Source organism: Gastrolobium bilobum, unplaced genomic scaffold (genome assembly GCF_033153095.1).
Source record: "Gastrolobium bilobum isolate Gb01-03AN ecotype WA unplaced genomic scaffold, APGP_CSIRO_Gbil_v1 utg59620, whole genome shotgun sequence".
Lineage (NCBI taxonomy): Eukaryota > Viridiplantae > Streptophyta > Magnoliopsida > Fabales > Fabaceae > Gastrolobium > Gastrolobium bilobum.
The window spans coordinates 45,924-61,914 of NW_026898834.1; the positions used below are offsets into that span (position 1 = coordinate 45,924).

General features: G+C 32.7%; 3 pseudogenes; 1 reads left to right on the forward strand and 2 right to left on the reverse strand.

Moving 5' to 3' along the window:
* Nucleotides 1–435: 435 nt before the first annotated feature.
* LOC133284614 (receptor-like serine/threonine-protein kinase At1g78530) lies at nucleotides 436–6,711 on the reverse strand (annotated as a pseudogene).
* Nucleotides 2,876–5,976, forward strand: LOC133284612 (uncharacterized; annotated as a pseudogene).
* Nucleotides 6,712–12,779: 6,068 nt separating the features above from the next.
* Nucleotides 12,780–15,399, reverse strand: LOC133284615 (receptor protein-tyrosine kinase CEPR1-like; annotated as a pseudogene).
* Nucleotides 15,400–15,991: the final 592 nt, after the last annotated feature.

The window sequence follows — 15,991 nt, forward strand, 5'->3', positions numbered from 1 at the left end:
GCATATAAACATATTGATTATTTATTGTGCTTTGAAATTTTTAGCATTTTTGGGGTATTTTTAATAAATTATTTTCAGGATTTTAGTCATTTAAGATTGCTGGGTTATCGAGTGGGATTTGCCTATTTAAGGATTGCTAAATACTAAGCAATATATATTTGACTATTAAGTACCTTATATTTGAGAGGACAAGCCTGGAATTCAAGAACGTTGTATTTAAATGATCTGATTTTTTTTCACATAAACTCTCAAAAAACTTCAAAATATGACATATAATATTATCTTATTAAAAGACAGAAGTATTAATGGACTAAGGAACCAAAAGCATTTACATGTTACAAGGTGCTTCTATTTTATGTCATGTTCCATACAGTAATGATATTCTAAATCTGTAATCATGTGGCTGTGTTTCACTGACTCTAACATGATACTTAGCTAGCTGTCATCATCAACATTCAACATGTGCTCCCTTTTAGAATTTCTAAGAAGAGGAACAGCATCATAGTGGCCAATATTCCTCTCTCAATAAGCAAATGGTTCTCTACAACTGAGCAATACTTGCAAGACCTCCTTCATTGAAGGTCTACTAGCAAGAAGTGTTGAAGTACACATGACCCCCAGTTTGAAAACGTTACACATTTCATCCAAGTAACTTGGTTCCGTGACATCATTGTCTAGTAGCTCTTCTATATTGCTTCTTTCATGAATGTGGCGCCAAGCCCACCCTGCAAGAGATAAGTGCTCATCACCATAATTAGCTTGTTTACCAGTTGTCAATTCCAATAGGATAACTCCAAAGCTGAAGACATCAATCTTTTCACTGACTCGAGTTGTTTGAACATATTCTGCAATGCAAATGTGACAAAACAAATTCAGATTAAACTTATGCCAATGAAAAATAGATAAATTGAATTTAACTAAGAAATTTATTTGTTAGTAATAGATGGCAAACTTGGAGTAGTGCTAAAACTGTTTCTTTGTGATTGAAAAATTATGGGGTTTGACTCCGTAAAATAACCTATTTGCAAATATGCAAGAATAAGACTGTGTATAAGGATTGTTCTCATCCCACCCTCTCATATCGGGGTTTAAGAGATTGATTTGTTTTTAATATATTTGTTTGTAAGGAAACAAAAATAAGATTGAAATGTCATTCACCTGGAGCCATATAGCCAAATGAACCAATCAGAGTTGACATGGTGGCAAGTTCCCCTGGTTTGATTAACATCCTAGCCAGACCAAAATCAACAACTTTTGCATTGAATTGAGAATCCAAGAGAATGTTACTTGTTTTCACATCTCTATGAACAACAGGTGGTGAAACATCATGATGCATGTAGCACAAACCTTGGGCAGCTCCAATGGCTATATGCAATCTCTTTGGCCAATCAAGGACAAAATGGTGAACTGAACCTGACACAGATGATGGCTTGCTTTTCTTGGGCAGCCACCCATCAAGGCTATGGTTTTCCAAATACTCATAGACAAGGAGCATAGAATCGTTATTGGAGATACAGCACAATAACTTCACAATGTTATTATGACGAATGTTGCTCAATATTCTAACTTCAGTATGAAATGAGCTCTCAGGATTCTTGTCTAACCTTTTGTTTTCCCAAATCTTTTTCACAGCAACATAGCCTAAACCATCAACAGCAACACGGTACACAGTACCATAACCACCACTGCCAATAATATTATTTTCTGTCATTTTTGACACTGTTAGATTCAGTGAAATTCAGCCTTTGAAAGGAAATGAGCTTCCATGAGTTATCCAGTGCTTGCTTTCTTCTGCAAAGCCTGAAAATAAACAGTGATGTCAATAAAGCCAATAAGCAGGTCACTAGCACCAGGCTTATAATCAAAGCAAGAGACCAAGATGAATCCTTGCTTGGACTTTGAGGGCTAGAACACCAAAGAACCAATGAAGAATGATAATTTTCAACCTATTGGTCAAACCCAAGAGCAAGAACCCAAGAGCAAGAACGAGAAAATGCTTATAATTTTAGATATGTGAAAAGTTGTTACTTAGTAATTTGAATGTTTGTCAAAAATTATATTATGTTTTACTTTCAAAATTTGAATAGGTGGTAATTATAACATTTTCTTTTTTTATTGACTCTTGTAATTTTGAATATTTGTTAAAAATTCATATGATTCTGTAAAATCTTATAAATTCATATTGTCCTTCAAATCTTATAAATTCTATTAAAATCCTTTAAAATCCAATCTCATGAAATCTTGATTGTAAGAGAAGTTTTTTAAAAAAGTTTTTAAAGTCCTTAAAATTCTAAATAATCTTTTAAAATCTATAAGATTTTTTGTCTCAAAAAAATATTTTAAAATCCTAATTCAATACACCTCCTAAAAATCAAATAAATAAATGGATTAAAAATTTTGTATGAAATCATTGCACGTATATTTCTTTAATTTTTGTTGGTAATTTCTAAAAAGAAAAAGAGGGGCTAGTTAAAAAATGCACAGCACGGATTTTTTATTATGATCCCAGTGTACAATTTTTGGGATGCTCCTTTTCCAGTAGAGAAATTTTTTTCTTATATTTATAGGGACAGGATCCGTTTACAAACTTTTTTGAATTTTTTTACAAATTATACTATATTCTTCCGGGAGAACATAGTGTATTTTGTAAAAGTTTGTATTTTTCCGAGAGAATATAGTGTAATTTGTAAGAGTTTGTAAACAAAAAAAAATTTATAAATATAATATATCCCATATTTATATCCCTATCTTCTTTTTAAATTACCACTCATTTCTTTTTTTCTTTCTTTTTTTTGGTCAAAGAACACCGAGGCCCAGTCCACCGGCACATATATTTATTGGTGGAACGAATTTTAGGTCTTCACTGCTTCCCCAAACCTTTTTTCTTCTCCCTCTCTCCCCACTTTTTTCTCTCACGGCGCATGTTAGCATATTCTAGTCCCAAAGGAAAAGCGCGTGAACTCTCAGCGTCTGAGGCGTCCTCCTCTTGCAACCTTAGGGGACAAACTCTCTCTTTCTCGTTGTCTCCGCTTCGTTCGTGGCTCAGCTTCCCTTCGATTCACCGACATTCTTGTCCCTTGTTTCGGATCCACCTTCGTTTCGATCAAATCTGTAAGCACAGCCAAGAACTCTCGGTCCCGACATGCATCTGTTTTGAATTAATTGATCTCCTGTTCTGATTATCTGAATGATATTTGATTGTTTTTATTTAATTTTCTTATTGGAAATCGAAACTTTTTTAATTTTGGAAATTACCCTTTTGATAGATTTTAAATGGGGATTTGGGGTAGTAGGAAGTTTTTATTTTTATTTTTTTTTCTTGATAAATGCCAAAATCTGAACAAGGAACCTTTTCGATCTGCTGTATTTAGTGTTATGAATAAATAAATGTAAAAGGTTAGTGTAATCAAGTTCAATTTTCTTTCTTTCTTTCTTTCCTTTTTTTTGAATAGATTGAACCAAATCAACGGTGTTTGCTACCTATGTGTCGATCGTTGGTTTGGAGTGTTTTTTATTTTTTATTTTTTTTGGTGATTTTATTTACTTATTCATGTTCCAAAAAGAAAGAGATGGTATTTTAGTATTAATTGTGGTCTTAACTATCTCATGCTAAGCTTACTGTGAAACAGAAAATTAGAGGAATTATATATCAGCTTCTTTTAGTACTTTTCATGGTTATTTTTCTTTTTTAATGAAATTTTGTTGTTTTATTGTTATTTTGGTTCTCAGTATTACTATGATGAGAAGAGATCAAGTGTCTGCGCGTAAGGAGCCGCCATCCTTGGTTGACCTTTGTGTTCAGAAAGTGATTGATAAAATAAGGTACCTTGGAAATGTTGGTTCTGTTGATAATCATCTGCTTGAGCGAATCTTGCCCCATTGCACACTTGACCAGTTGATGCATGTGGAGAAGGCCAGTGAAGTAAGATGGACTTTGTTGCTTTTGTTAACTATGAATGAAGTTAGAACAAGACTAAAATGGTTACCTTATTTGCTTGATGTGCTTTTGCAGGGAAGTGATCTGAGTCCTGTGACTGACAAATTGTGGAAAAAGTTCTTTGAAAAGCAGTTTGGCACAAATTGCACTAATGAAGTTATTCGGAGGATGAGAGAAAAAAAAGTGTCAATTAAATGGATGCAGTTGTATGAGGTAGTTTTTTTTTTTATTATTTGTTTGTTGTTTTCATTTTTGTTCTTTCTTTTAGACTCAGTTATATTTTAGATGAAAGGGAAGTATTAAATTTAATCTCTCTTTCTTTCTTTTTCCCCAAAAACAACATCAATTGTTAGTAGTGCTAACTAGGTAACATCCTTACAGGCTGTTAGAATTAAGTACATGTATAATGAATAGTATTAGCTGTTGATTAGTTCTAATTAAGTGATGATTACTGAACATATTATAACTATATTGTATGGACTGATTAGTCACATGGTTTTTCCTCACATCCTCTTCTAATTCTATCCAGGCAAAAGTAAAGGAAATGGCTCGGGCTGAGGACGAAGCACTTGACCGAATCAATAAACTCTACCAGAAAGAAGATGCAAGTATGCCCCTAGCCTCTTTTTCTTTTTATTATTATTATTATTTTTTTTGGTGTTTTGGTGGGGGGAGCTTATTTCAGATTTTCTTGCTTTTGATGCTTTGTTTAAGGCGAATGTCTTTTCTTTTACCTTCTTTATATTTATTTTGTCCTAATAAACATGCTTGTTTTATCCAAAAAAATGATGTAACTATTAATTGCTGATTTGATTTGATGAGCCTTATAGTTAACGCCAAATAGCAATGTAGCATTTCTTTCCACCTGCTTAGTTTAAAATAGTTACCAAGTATTGGAACTCTGTAGGAAAACAGAGTAGGCAAGTAAGGATATGCTCCAAAGTTCCACCTTCAAGGAAAAGAAGATTTTGGGCAGGTAAAACTCTGATTTCCTTATGTTTAGTTCACTCTACTACTGCACTTTAGTTATGTACGTTTTAAATTGGATCAAGATTTTGTGAATCTGTTGTAGATAATGGACCTGCATACAATGTATCAAATGTGAAGAGCAACATAATGAAGAAGTCAAAGATAGAATTTCTAAAGAGGTAACCTTTCTTTTCTGATCATTTGATGCTTCCAAGGATCTCAAGTCCTACCAATACTTCAATCTAGTTAAGAAATTTAGCAACCTTCCCCTAGGAGGGGAGGCCATCTTTTTGATTTGATCAATAGGAAACTACTCTTATCCATAAGCTTTCTTACTTCACAGCAATCTTGTTCTTAGATTGGAAACATTCTGGTATAATTCTTGTTATGATCATGCATATTGAAGGTTGTATACTCAACTGTATATTGACTTCAATTTAATTTTTTTTTTTCTGAATTTCTTTCAGTCATGAGGTCAAAAATATTGCAGCAATGAAGAACAATTCTATCCAGAGGAGTAGTAGGTACATATAACACCAATTTCGTAGAAACTATTTTATTCACTTTTATCACTACTAAGCATTGGGTTTTGGGTTTATAAGTTTGTATTATATTTAACCCTTATTTGTAGTGTTTGTAAATACAGGATCCAAAAAAAAAAAATATATATATATATAACTGTTAGTTATTGCTTCCAAATTTTTTGAACAGCATAAATTCTAAGCCTTCCTCAAAAATATTATATTCAATAACTCACCAGTTTGGTAGTTTTTCACTCTTTGTTTTCCTCAATAATTCTTTTGCTGTTGCTCCTTGTCCTGCAGTTCATCAAGCATCACGAAGACTGGAAGTATTTCTGGAATTGGTTCAACTTCTAAAGATCCCAAATCTTCAAAAAGGAAATTTTAGAGGCAGACTGTGAAAGATTGGAAACATCAAATGATCAGAAAAGAAAGGTTACCTCTTTAGAAATTCTATCTTTGCCTTCAGCATTGTCCAGTTAGTAGGCAACCTCAAAGGAAGGAACATCAAGGTTTCAAGATTGGACAAGTTGGCAATCTCAGCAGGGAAAGTACCATCAAATAGACAATCTTGAAGACTAAGTACTCTCAGTTCCTTTAACCTTCCAATACTCACAGGAATGTCACCACTGAAGTTGTTGTAACTAAGACTAAGATACTGCAAACTGGACAAGCGATCAATGTCATTAGGAATCTTACCAACAAAGCAGTTCTGTGAGAGGTCAAGGTACTCCAACTTGGAACAATTGTAGAGAGATGTTGGGAACTCCCCAGCAATGAAATTCAAGTTGAAATCAACATGTGTGAGATTTTTAAGGTCACATATGAAAGGTGGCAATGTTTGAGTGATGTTGTCGTTGACAAGAGCTAGTCCAGTGACTGAGCCACTGGTGCAGTTGATCTCAGGCCAATAGCAGTGAAAGGTGTTTGATGGGTTCCAGTGACTGAGAAATGGTGGGTTTTTAAGGTATTGCTTTATTTTGAGTAGGACTTCATGTTCCTTATCATGCAGCTGAGACTGAGAGGCTACATGGTTCAGGATAAGGAAGATTGTCACAAAAGAGTAAATTGGCAATTTAACACTGGAATTGGATAAGATTATCATGTGGGTGTTTTGAGTTTTTCTGGGTGTAGTGTGTTTGTTGAAAATTAAGGATTTGATTTGCAAAGGAGGAACAAGAAGACTTGTAGTCTGCACTTGACAATTCTTTACTTGATTTCCAATATACACTTGAAATTCAGGGAAATTTGAATTATTTATTTATTTTCAAAAATTCTATTCTTTTTTAATGTATTTTTAAACTTTTTATCTTTTACAATCTTTTTATGCACTCACTTTTTTTATTGTGTATGGTGCAACCAATTAACGAATTGATTCAAGAAGTACGGAGTTGAATATCATTATAGCCTATTAAGCATGACTCGCGTGTTTGCATATAAGTTTCTTTGTTATTTTATGATGGTGGAAATGGTTATCGGATATAACCTTGTGTCATTTTAGATCTTAGCCGTTGACTTCAGTCAATCAACCGTTATAATTTATTGGGTCAAACTTAATGAGTTAAATTTATTATTAATTAATGGCTTTAACGTTTCTACAGTAAATGTAGATAATTTTTTTTTTTTTTTGGATAACATGTAGATAAATTATTTACATTCGCTCTCGAAACGACGTCGTTCAGAGCTGAAAAATTAATAAATTATATTGAAAAAGACTATTATAATCCTAAAATAAATTTAATTATAAAAATACCTTGATTTTCGCCTCAAAACGACGTCGTTTTGGGCTCAATGTAGATAAGTTATCTATATTGACCGTAGAAAAAGCGAACCTTTAATAATTAATAATTTTGACTTAATAAATTATAATCGTTGATCGACGAAAATCAACTAGGATCTAAAATGACAAAAGATTATATATTCTTTAAAAGGACAAATATTTTTTCCTTTTATGATATTATAAATATGTTTAATATTTTTTACTGGAATTATCTTCAAAATGTTTTGATTATATTTTTTTTAAAACAAATTAAATCAATTCAAATATTTGTTAAATATATATCCATTAAATCCAGATTTAAAATGCCTTTAAATATATTTAGCTTTTACTTTGAAAAAATCTGTTATCATATAATGAAACACACAGAGTCCATGCATAACATTATCAAATAACTGTATTGCATAGCTTACAAAAAAAAAAACATAATAAGTGTATTGCATAATGAGAAGATTTGCATTGGCAAAACTTGTATACATAAATTAATAGTTTTATGTAAGCTGAATAAACAAAATTTTGGCTTTGACAAATTAAATTATTTTATGTTATGACATAATAAACTTTATGATTTATAATCTTTATTTTTACTTTTAAAATCTTAGTATTAAATTTTAACTCAATTTTCATTATATAATTATGGATAGGGGGTTAACGGGCCGAGCCGAGCTTTAGTCTTAAAAGGCTAAGCCTGTGTTTAAATGTTTCAGTCTAACCAAGCCTGTTACATATTATAAATATAATTATCGGACAGTGACCTGGCTTATTTACAAAAAATAAAAGTCCGATTTAGCCTGTTTAAAAATATATAAGACAACAAAAATTATCCAAACAGAAAATATAATCAACAACACTAGTAATTCAATAAATATTCATAAATTCAATGTATATCCAAACAGAATAATATAGAACAAAATTATTCAAAAAGTCTGTTTAACCAATAAAATGGGGTGAAATAAATTGAGGACAAAGAGAGGATTATTACAAATTTACAAGTAATATAAAAATATAAAATATAAATAAAAAATAATATATTAGGCCAGCCTGAGAGGCTCTAAGGCCGAGCTTTTGAAATGAAACCTGAGACCTTTTTATTAAACGAGCTTTTGTATAAGTCCAGGCCTAGTGCCAACAACTAATTTTAAATATGTAAACTCGGGCTTTCACGAGCCGAGCTAAAGGCCCCTCGTTCATTTAGCGTCGATGGGTATTAGTTTCTTCATTTCACTGCATATAAGTCCTCGTTCTCGCAAACACAAAAAAATGCAGGTTCACCATTTTTTTTTAAAGAAAAAGAAGTTGCACAAAAATTGATGTGAGTATAATATAAGAGGATAATCTGCGGTAAAATGAGAAAAAAGATTTTCATAAAATAATTACTACTTTTATCTTTAGGAAAAATTGATAAATCTCACTTAATTTATTTTTTTATCACTTATATATTTATGCTTTTTTCTTATCCCCTATAACTTTTTTTTTCCATCCAAATTCAGGTTTCATATTATGAGTAATTAAATTAACTTGTCAATTTTACCCTTATTTTATTTTACAGAATAAAGCTCATTTTAAGTCCCTAATAAAAAATACGATGTTCACTTTCGTCTCTTATAAAAAAAATCAACTTTTATTCCCTTTACAAAATTTCAGTTCTTTGAAGATGTGATCTTTCAAAAATTTAATTAAAACCCTTTTTTTAATCGGAAGTGGAAACTGTATTTTTTTGTTAGGGTCGTTATTTGAGGCTCGCTCACATATGCTTCTGCACTGGACATCCTGGGTGTGTGTACATGTTTCATCAATATCAATAGGGGATGATGATTTTGAAGAGAGTTTCCAAAAGTGTAGATCAGGAGGAGATGAGTTTGATGAAGATTAACCTGATGCCAAAAGATGGTAAGTTTTTATTTTATCATTTTGCATCATAATTAAGGTTCACTAATCAAGTGTGTGGCCTTTCTCTAATATTATCATTTGCGTGGTTCATTCCATGGTTAATTTTTCTAGAAAAATTGAAGGTGAAAATGAGGGTATATCAGCTGCCGGTAGTAGAACAGTGAGAGAACGAACCCAGAGTTGTTCAAACAAGCACTGACATTGATATCCTAGATGATGGGTATAGATGGGGTAATCCAAATCCAAGGTAAAAATAAACACTCACTTTGGGTTTTACTTTTGTCCTACTTTTGGAAAGATGTTCACGTTTGAAGTGCTAATAACTAGAGTCGGCAAAACGGGCTCGGATCGACGGGCTAACCCGTTCAACCCACCAAACGGGACAGGGCAGACTGAGTTTTTCAACCCATCTCAAAAGCGAGGCGGGGCGGGGCAGGCTCATTTTTTGGCGGGTTGATGGCGGGCATAGGCGGGCCGAGGCGGGTTAGTGTAAAATAGGCTCGGGCTGGCGGGCCAACCCGCCCAACCCGCCAAACGGGGCGGGGCGGGCTTAGCTTTTCAGCCCAATTTCAAAAGCGGGGCAGGGCGGGCTGGTTCATTTTTTGACGGGTTGATGGCGGGGTGAGGCGGAGCGCCCACTTTTCCACCCCTACTAATAACAAATGTTGGGGGTGTTTAATAGAAGTTTTTTTTTTTTTTTTGTAAATTTTTGGAAATTTGAAGGTAGTAATTTTATTTGGTGGATATGTTTACCACCAAAAAAGTTTACCACATTTACAACCAACTTAATTACCGTTGATTTCCGTCAATCTATCGATTATAATTTATTAAGAATTAATAATTAAATAATAAATACGACCCAATAATTTTCAATAAATTATAACCGTTAAATTGACGGAAATCAACGGTTATTAGATTAGTTGTTAAGGTTGTAAGATTTTTTGGTGATAAGTATATCCTTTTTCATTTTATTTATCCTCGTTTGTTATGAGAGTTTTAAAATTTTCGAAAATTTATTTTGTGTGTAAATGTTTTTGAAAATACCATCCAAAAATATCACCTAAGGGGTGATATTCAAAGATTCTCAAGGAAAATTTTAATACAACCAAACATAGCATCAAGAAAATTAACCCAATATTTTTAAAAATATTTTGGCCTATTAAATAATTTATTGGTAACATTTCTGAAAAACTCATTTTTCGATTATATTCTTGAAAATCGTGATTTTCGAGTAAATTTTTTTTTCTACCAAATACCTAGTTTGAGAATCTCATCACGGAATTCCTTGCTCTGATGCTAATAATAATAATATACAATTCTTAACTACTGAAAAGTGGTAAAACAGTATAAGTGCACGATGAATGTTATTTCTTTTTTAAATTTTTTTTTGGTAGAGCGAATGTTATTTCTTTATCTATCCTTTTAGGGACATGAGCAGTGGTCTAAGTGCTGTGATCTCAACCCATGTGATAAACAAAATATTAAATAAGGATAAAATTGATAAGTTAGTTTAATTATTAATAGGGAATAACATTTATCCTTTTAACGATATAAGTTTATATCTTTTTAGATCCTAACCGTTGATTTCCGTCTATCAACGGTTATAATTTATTGGATCAAAATTATTAATTAATTTTGGCCCACTAACTTTGACCAATAGATTATAACCGTTGATGGACAGAAATCAACGGTTAGGATCTAAAAGGATATAAGCTTATATCCTTTAAAAGGATAGATGCTTTTTCCTTATTAATAATAGGGTTTCATGAGTATAATGTTGCATAATGTAAGAAAATTTTTCTACACTTACAATAAAGAGGAGAGAGAAAGTGAAATGATGAAAGAGAAAAAAAAATGTGGATCCCATCTCTTAATTGTGTAGATAGAAAAGTTTTATGGATCATGTAACATTATACTCATACAACCTTTAATAATATTAAAAATGAACTTGGATAAATAAAAAAATACAGAAAAATAATTGGTAAGAAAAAAAAAATACAGGAATGTATATAATATAAGTGTACACGAGGATCGATTTATGAACTTTTCCCTTTTTTCTTTCTAACAGCATATATATTATGGTATTTTTGCTTGGAAACAGCACACTCACCTTTGTTGAAAGTAGACCATCGCGTTAACATTCCACCATAAAAGACAATGATGTAGCGTCATTATGGAAGAATATTTTGTCCAATGCAATTTTTATTTTTATTTTTAAGGAAAATGGTTTTTCTTTTCTTTTTTTTAGTGTGACCAATCCGTCAAAGAATCATAAAGAGCACTGAAAGTTTCAATTGGGTTGTTAGCCCAAAATTCCAAATGAGAGTAACTGCCTCGTACCTCACAGTCACACACCAAGATCAAATCAACTCCCCTTATTCACGCCGAGGACTTAGAGCCAAACACTCATGGACAAGGTCTCAACTTTGGATTGAAAGTGATTTTTACCCGAATGGTTGCTACAAGGGAACGAATAAATCTTTGGTGCTACTGTTGCACCCTAGATTCAGTGTATCCTACCAATGAGAGCATTACATGTCAACCAAAATTCTCTCTCCTCTGAAAAATTTGTTCTCTCTCCTCTGACAAATTTGTTCTCTCTCCTCTGACATGTAATGCTCCCATTGGTGGGATGCACTAAATCTAGGTGCAACAGTAGCACCAAAGATTTATTCCAAGGGAACAGTGCCCCTAAGATGAATTGCATTTTCCTTCCACATTAACTTAATACTTTCCGATTCCTAAGTCTAAAATGAATAAAAATACGAAAAGACATAAAAAGGCTAGTGGCTTTATTTTATTTTTTTTGAAATATTTCAATCGGTTCATTGCTTCGCGACTAGTTCGATTCGAGACGTGTCCAAAATTAAGGCTTTAAACTCCTCCCAAAAGTGATAATGGGGAGGATCGAGTGGTTTCTACATCAACATCAATAACACTTTTATTCCAAACTAGTTAGGGTTGGTGATAGATGAACCCAAATAAAAGATAAATACGAAGAGATTGGAAAAAAAGAAAATAAAATTTAAGTATATAAATATATATGAGTATCAAGAAATTCTGACCTTAAGCTATTTGGGCTCTAGGTTTTCTAGACTCTTCTCACTCATCGGGTCCAATTGGGCTTTAAGTGAAAGAATATAAACCCGACAATAAACCGGTAGTTACTGCGTTACATAAGCCAAAACTTGTGAAAAATATTATGCCAGCAATGTAAGAAACAATACAATGTGGATATTAGGATTATTAAGCATATAAACATATTGATTATTTATTGTGCTTTGAAATTTTTAGCATTTTTGGGGTATTTTTAATAAATTATTTTCAGGATTTCAGTCATTTAAGATTGCTGGGTTATCGAGTGGGATTTGCCTATTTAAGGATTGCTAAATACTAAGCAATATATATTTGACTGTTAAGTACCTTTAATTTGAGAGGACAAGCCTGGAATTCAAGAACGTTATATTTAAATGATCTGATTTTTTTCCACATAAACTCTCAAAAAACTTCAAAATATGACATATAATATTATCTTATTAAAAGACAAAAGTATTAATGGACTAAGGACCCAAATGCATTTACATGTTACAAGGTGCTTCTATTTTATGTCATGTTCCATACAGTAATGATATTCTAAATCTGTAATCATGTGGCTGTGTTTCACTGACTCTAACATGATACTTAGCTAGCTGTCATCATCAACATTCAACATGTGCTCCCTTTTAGAATTTCTAAGAAGAGGAACAGCATCATAGTGGCCAATATTCTTCTCTCCATAAGCAAATGGTTCTCTACAACTGAGCAATACTTGCAAGACCTCCTTCATTGAAGGTCTACTAGCAGGAAGTGTTGAAGTACACATGACCCTCAGTTTGAAAACGTTACACATTTCATCCAAGTAACTTGGTTCCGTGACATCATTCTCTAGTAGCTCTTCTATATTGCTTCCTTCATGAATGTGGCGCCAAGCCCACCCTGCAAGAGATGAGTGCTCATGGCCATAATTAGCTTGTTTACCAGTTGTTAGTTCCAATAGGATAACTCCAAAGCTGAAGACATCAATCTTTTCACAGACTCGAGTTGTTTGAACATATTCTGCAATGCAAATGTGACAAAACAAATTCAGATTAAACTTATGCCAATGAAAAAATAGATAAATTGAATTTAACTAAGAAATTTATTTGTTAGTAATTGATGGCAAACTTGGAGTAGTGCTAAAACTGTTTCTTTGTGATTGAAAAATTATGGGGTTTGACTCCGTAAAATAACCTATTTGCAAATATGCAAGAATAAGACTGTGTATAAGGATTGTTCTCATCCCACCCTCTCATATCGGGGTTTAAGAGATTGATTTGTTTTTAATATATTTGTTTGTAAGGAAACAAAAATAAGATTGAAATGTCATTCCCCTGGAGCCATATAGCCAAATGAACCAATCAGAGTTGACATGTGGCAAGTTCCCCTGGTTTGATTAACATCCTAGCCAGACCAAAATCAGCAACTTTTGCATTGAATTGAGAATCCAAGAGAATGTTACTTGTTTTCACATCTCTATGAACAACAGGTGGTGAAACATCATGATGCATGTAGCACAAACCTTGGGCAGCTCCAATGGCTATATGCAATCTCTTTGGCCAATCAAGGACAAAATGATGAACTGAACCTGACACAGATGATGGCTTGCTTTTCTTGGGCAGCCACCCATCAAGGCTATGGTTTTCCAAATACTCATAGACAAGGAGCATAGAATCGTTATTGGAGATACAGCACAATAACTTCACAATGTTATTATGACGAATGTTGCTCAATATTCTAACTTCAGTATGAAATGAGCTCTCAAGATTCTTGTCTAACCTTTTGTTTTCCCAAATCTTTTTCACAGCAACATAGCCTAAACCATCAACAGCAACACGGTACACAGTACCATAACCACCACTGCCAATAATATTATTTTCTATCATTTTTGACACTGTTAGATTCAGTGAATTTCAGCCTTTGAAAGGAAATGAGCTTCCATGAGTTATCCAGTGCTTGCTTTCTTCTGCAAAGCCTGAAAATAAACAGTGATGTCAATAAAGCCAATAAGCAGGTCACTAGCACCAGGCTTATAATCAAAGCAAGAGACCAAGATGAATCCTTGCTTGGACTTTGAGGGCTAGAACACCAAAGAACCAATGAAGAATGATAATTTTCAACCTATTGGTCAAACCCAAGAGCAAGAACGAGAAAATGCTTATAATTTTAGATATGTGAAAAGTTGTTACTTAGTAATTTGAATGTTTGTCAAAAATTATATTATGTTTTACTTTCAAAATTTGAATAGGTGGTAATTATAACATTTTCTTTTTTTATTGACTCTTGTAATTTTGAATATTTGTTAAAAATTCATATGATTTTTTAAAATCTTATAAATTCATATTGTCCTTTCAAATCTTATAAATTCTATTAAAATCCTTTAAAATCCAATCTCATGAAATCTTGATTGTAAGGGAAGTTTTTTAAAAAAGTTTTTAAAGTCCCTAAAATTCTAAATAATCTTTTAAAATCTATAAGATTTTTTATCTCAAAAAATATATTTTAAAATCCTAATCCAGTACACCTCCTAAAAATCAAATAAATAAATGGATTAAAAATTTTGTATGAAATCATTGCACGTATATTTCTTTAATTTTTGTTGGTAATTTCTAAAAAGAAAAAGAGGGGCTAGTTAAAAAATGCACAGCACGGATTTTTTTATTATGATCCCAATGTACAATTTTTGGGATGCTCCTTTTCCAGTAGAGAAATTTTTTTTCTTATATTTATAGGGACAGGATCCGTTTACAAACTTTTTTGAATTTTTTTACAAATTATACTATATTCTTCCGGGAGAACATAGTGTATTTTGTAAAAGTTTGTATTCTTCCGGGAGAATATAGGGTAATTTATAAGAGTTTGTAAACAAAAAAGTTTTTAAATATAACCTGTCCCATATTTATATCCCTATCTTCTTTTTAAATTACCACTCATTTCTTTCTTTTTTTTTTTTTTTTGGTCAACGAACACCGAGGCCCAGTCCACCAGCACATATATTTATTGGTTCAACGAATTTTAGGTCTTCACTGCTTCCCCAAACCTTTTTTCTTCTCCCTCTCTCTCCACTTTTTTCTCTCACGGCGCATGTTAGCATATTCTAGTCCCAAAGGAAAAGCGCGTGAACTCTCAGCGTCTGAGGCGTCCTCCTCTTGCAACCTTAGGGACAAACTCTCTCTTTCTCGTTGTCTCCGCTTCGTTCGTGGCTCAGCTTCCCTTCGATTCACCGACATTCTTGTCCCTTGTTTCGGATCCACCTTCGTTTCGATCAAATCTGTAAGCACAGCCAAGAACTCTCGGTCCCGACATGCATCTGTTTTGAATTAATTGATCTCCTGTTCTGATTATCTGAATGATATTTGATTGTTTTTATTTAATTTTTTTATTGGAAATCGAAACTTTTTTAATTTTGGAAATTACCCTTTTGATAGATTTTAAATGGGGATTTGGGGTAGTAGGAAGTTTTTATTTTTATTTTTTTTTCTTGATAAATGCCAAAATCTGAACAAGGAACCTTTTCGATCTGCTGTATTTAGTGTTATGATTTTGAATATATTAAAGTCAAATCAACGGTGTTTGCTACCTATGTGCTCGATCGTTGGTTTGGAGTGTTTTTTATTTTTTATTTTTTTTTGGTGATTTTATTTACTTATTCATGTTCCAAAAAGAAAGTTGACCTTTGTGTTCAGAAAGTGATTGATAAATAAGGTACCTTGGAAATGTTGGTTCTGTTGATAATCATCTGCTTGAGCAAATCTACCCCATTGCACACTTGACCAGTTGATGCATGTGGAGAAGGCCAGTGAAGTAGATGGACTTTGTTGC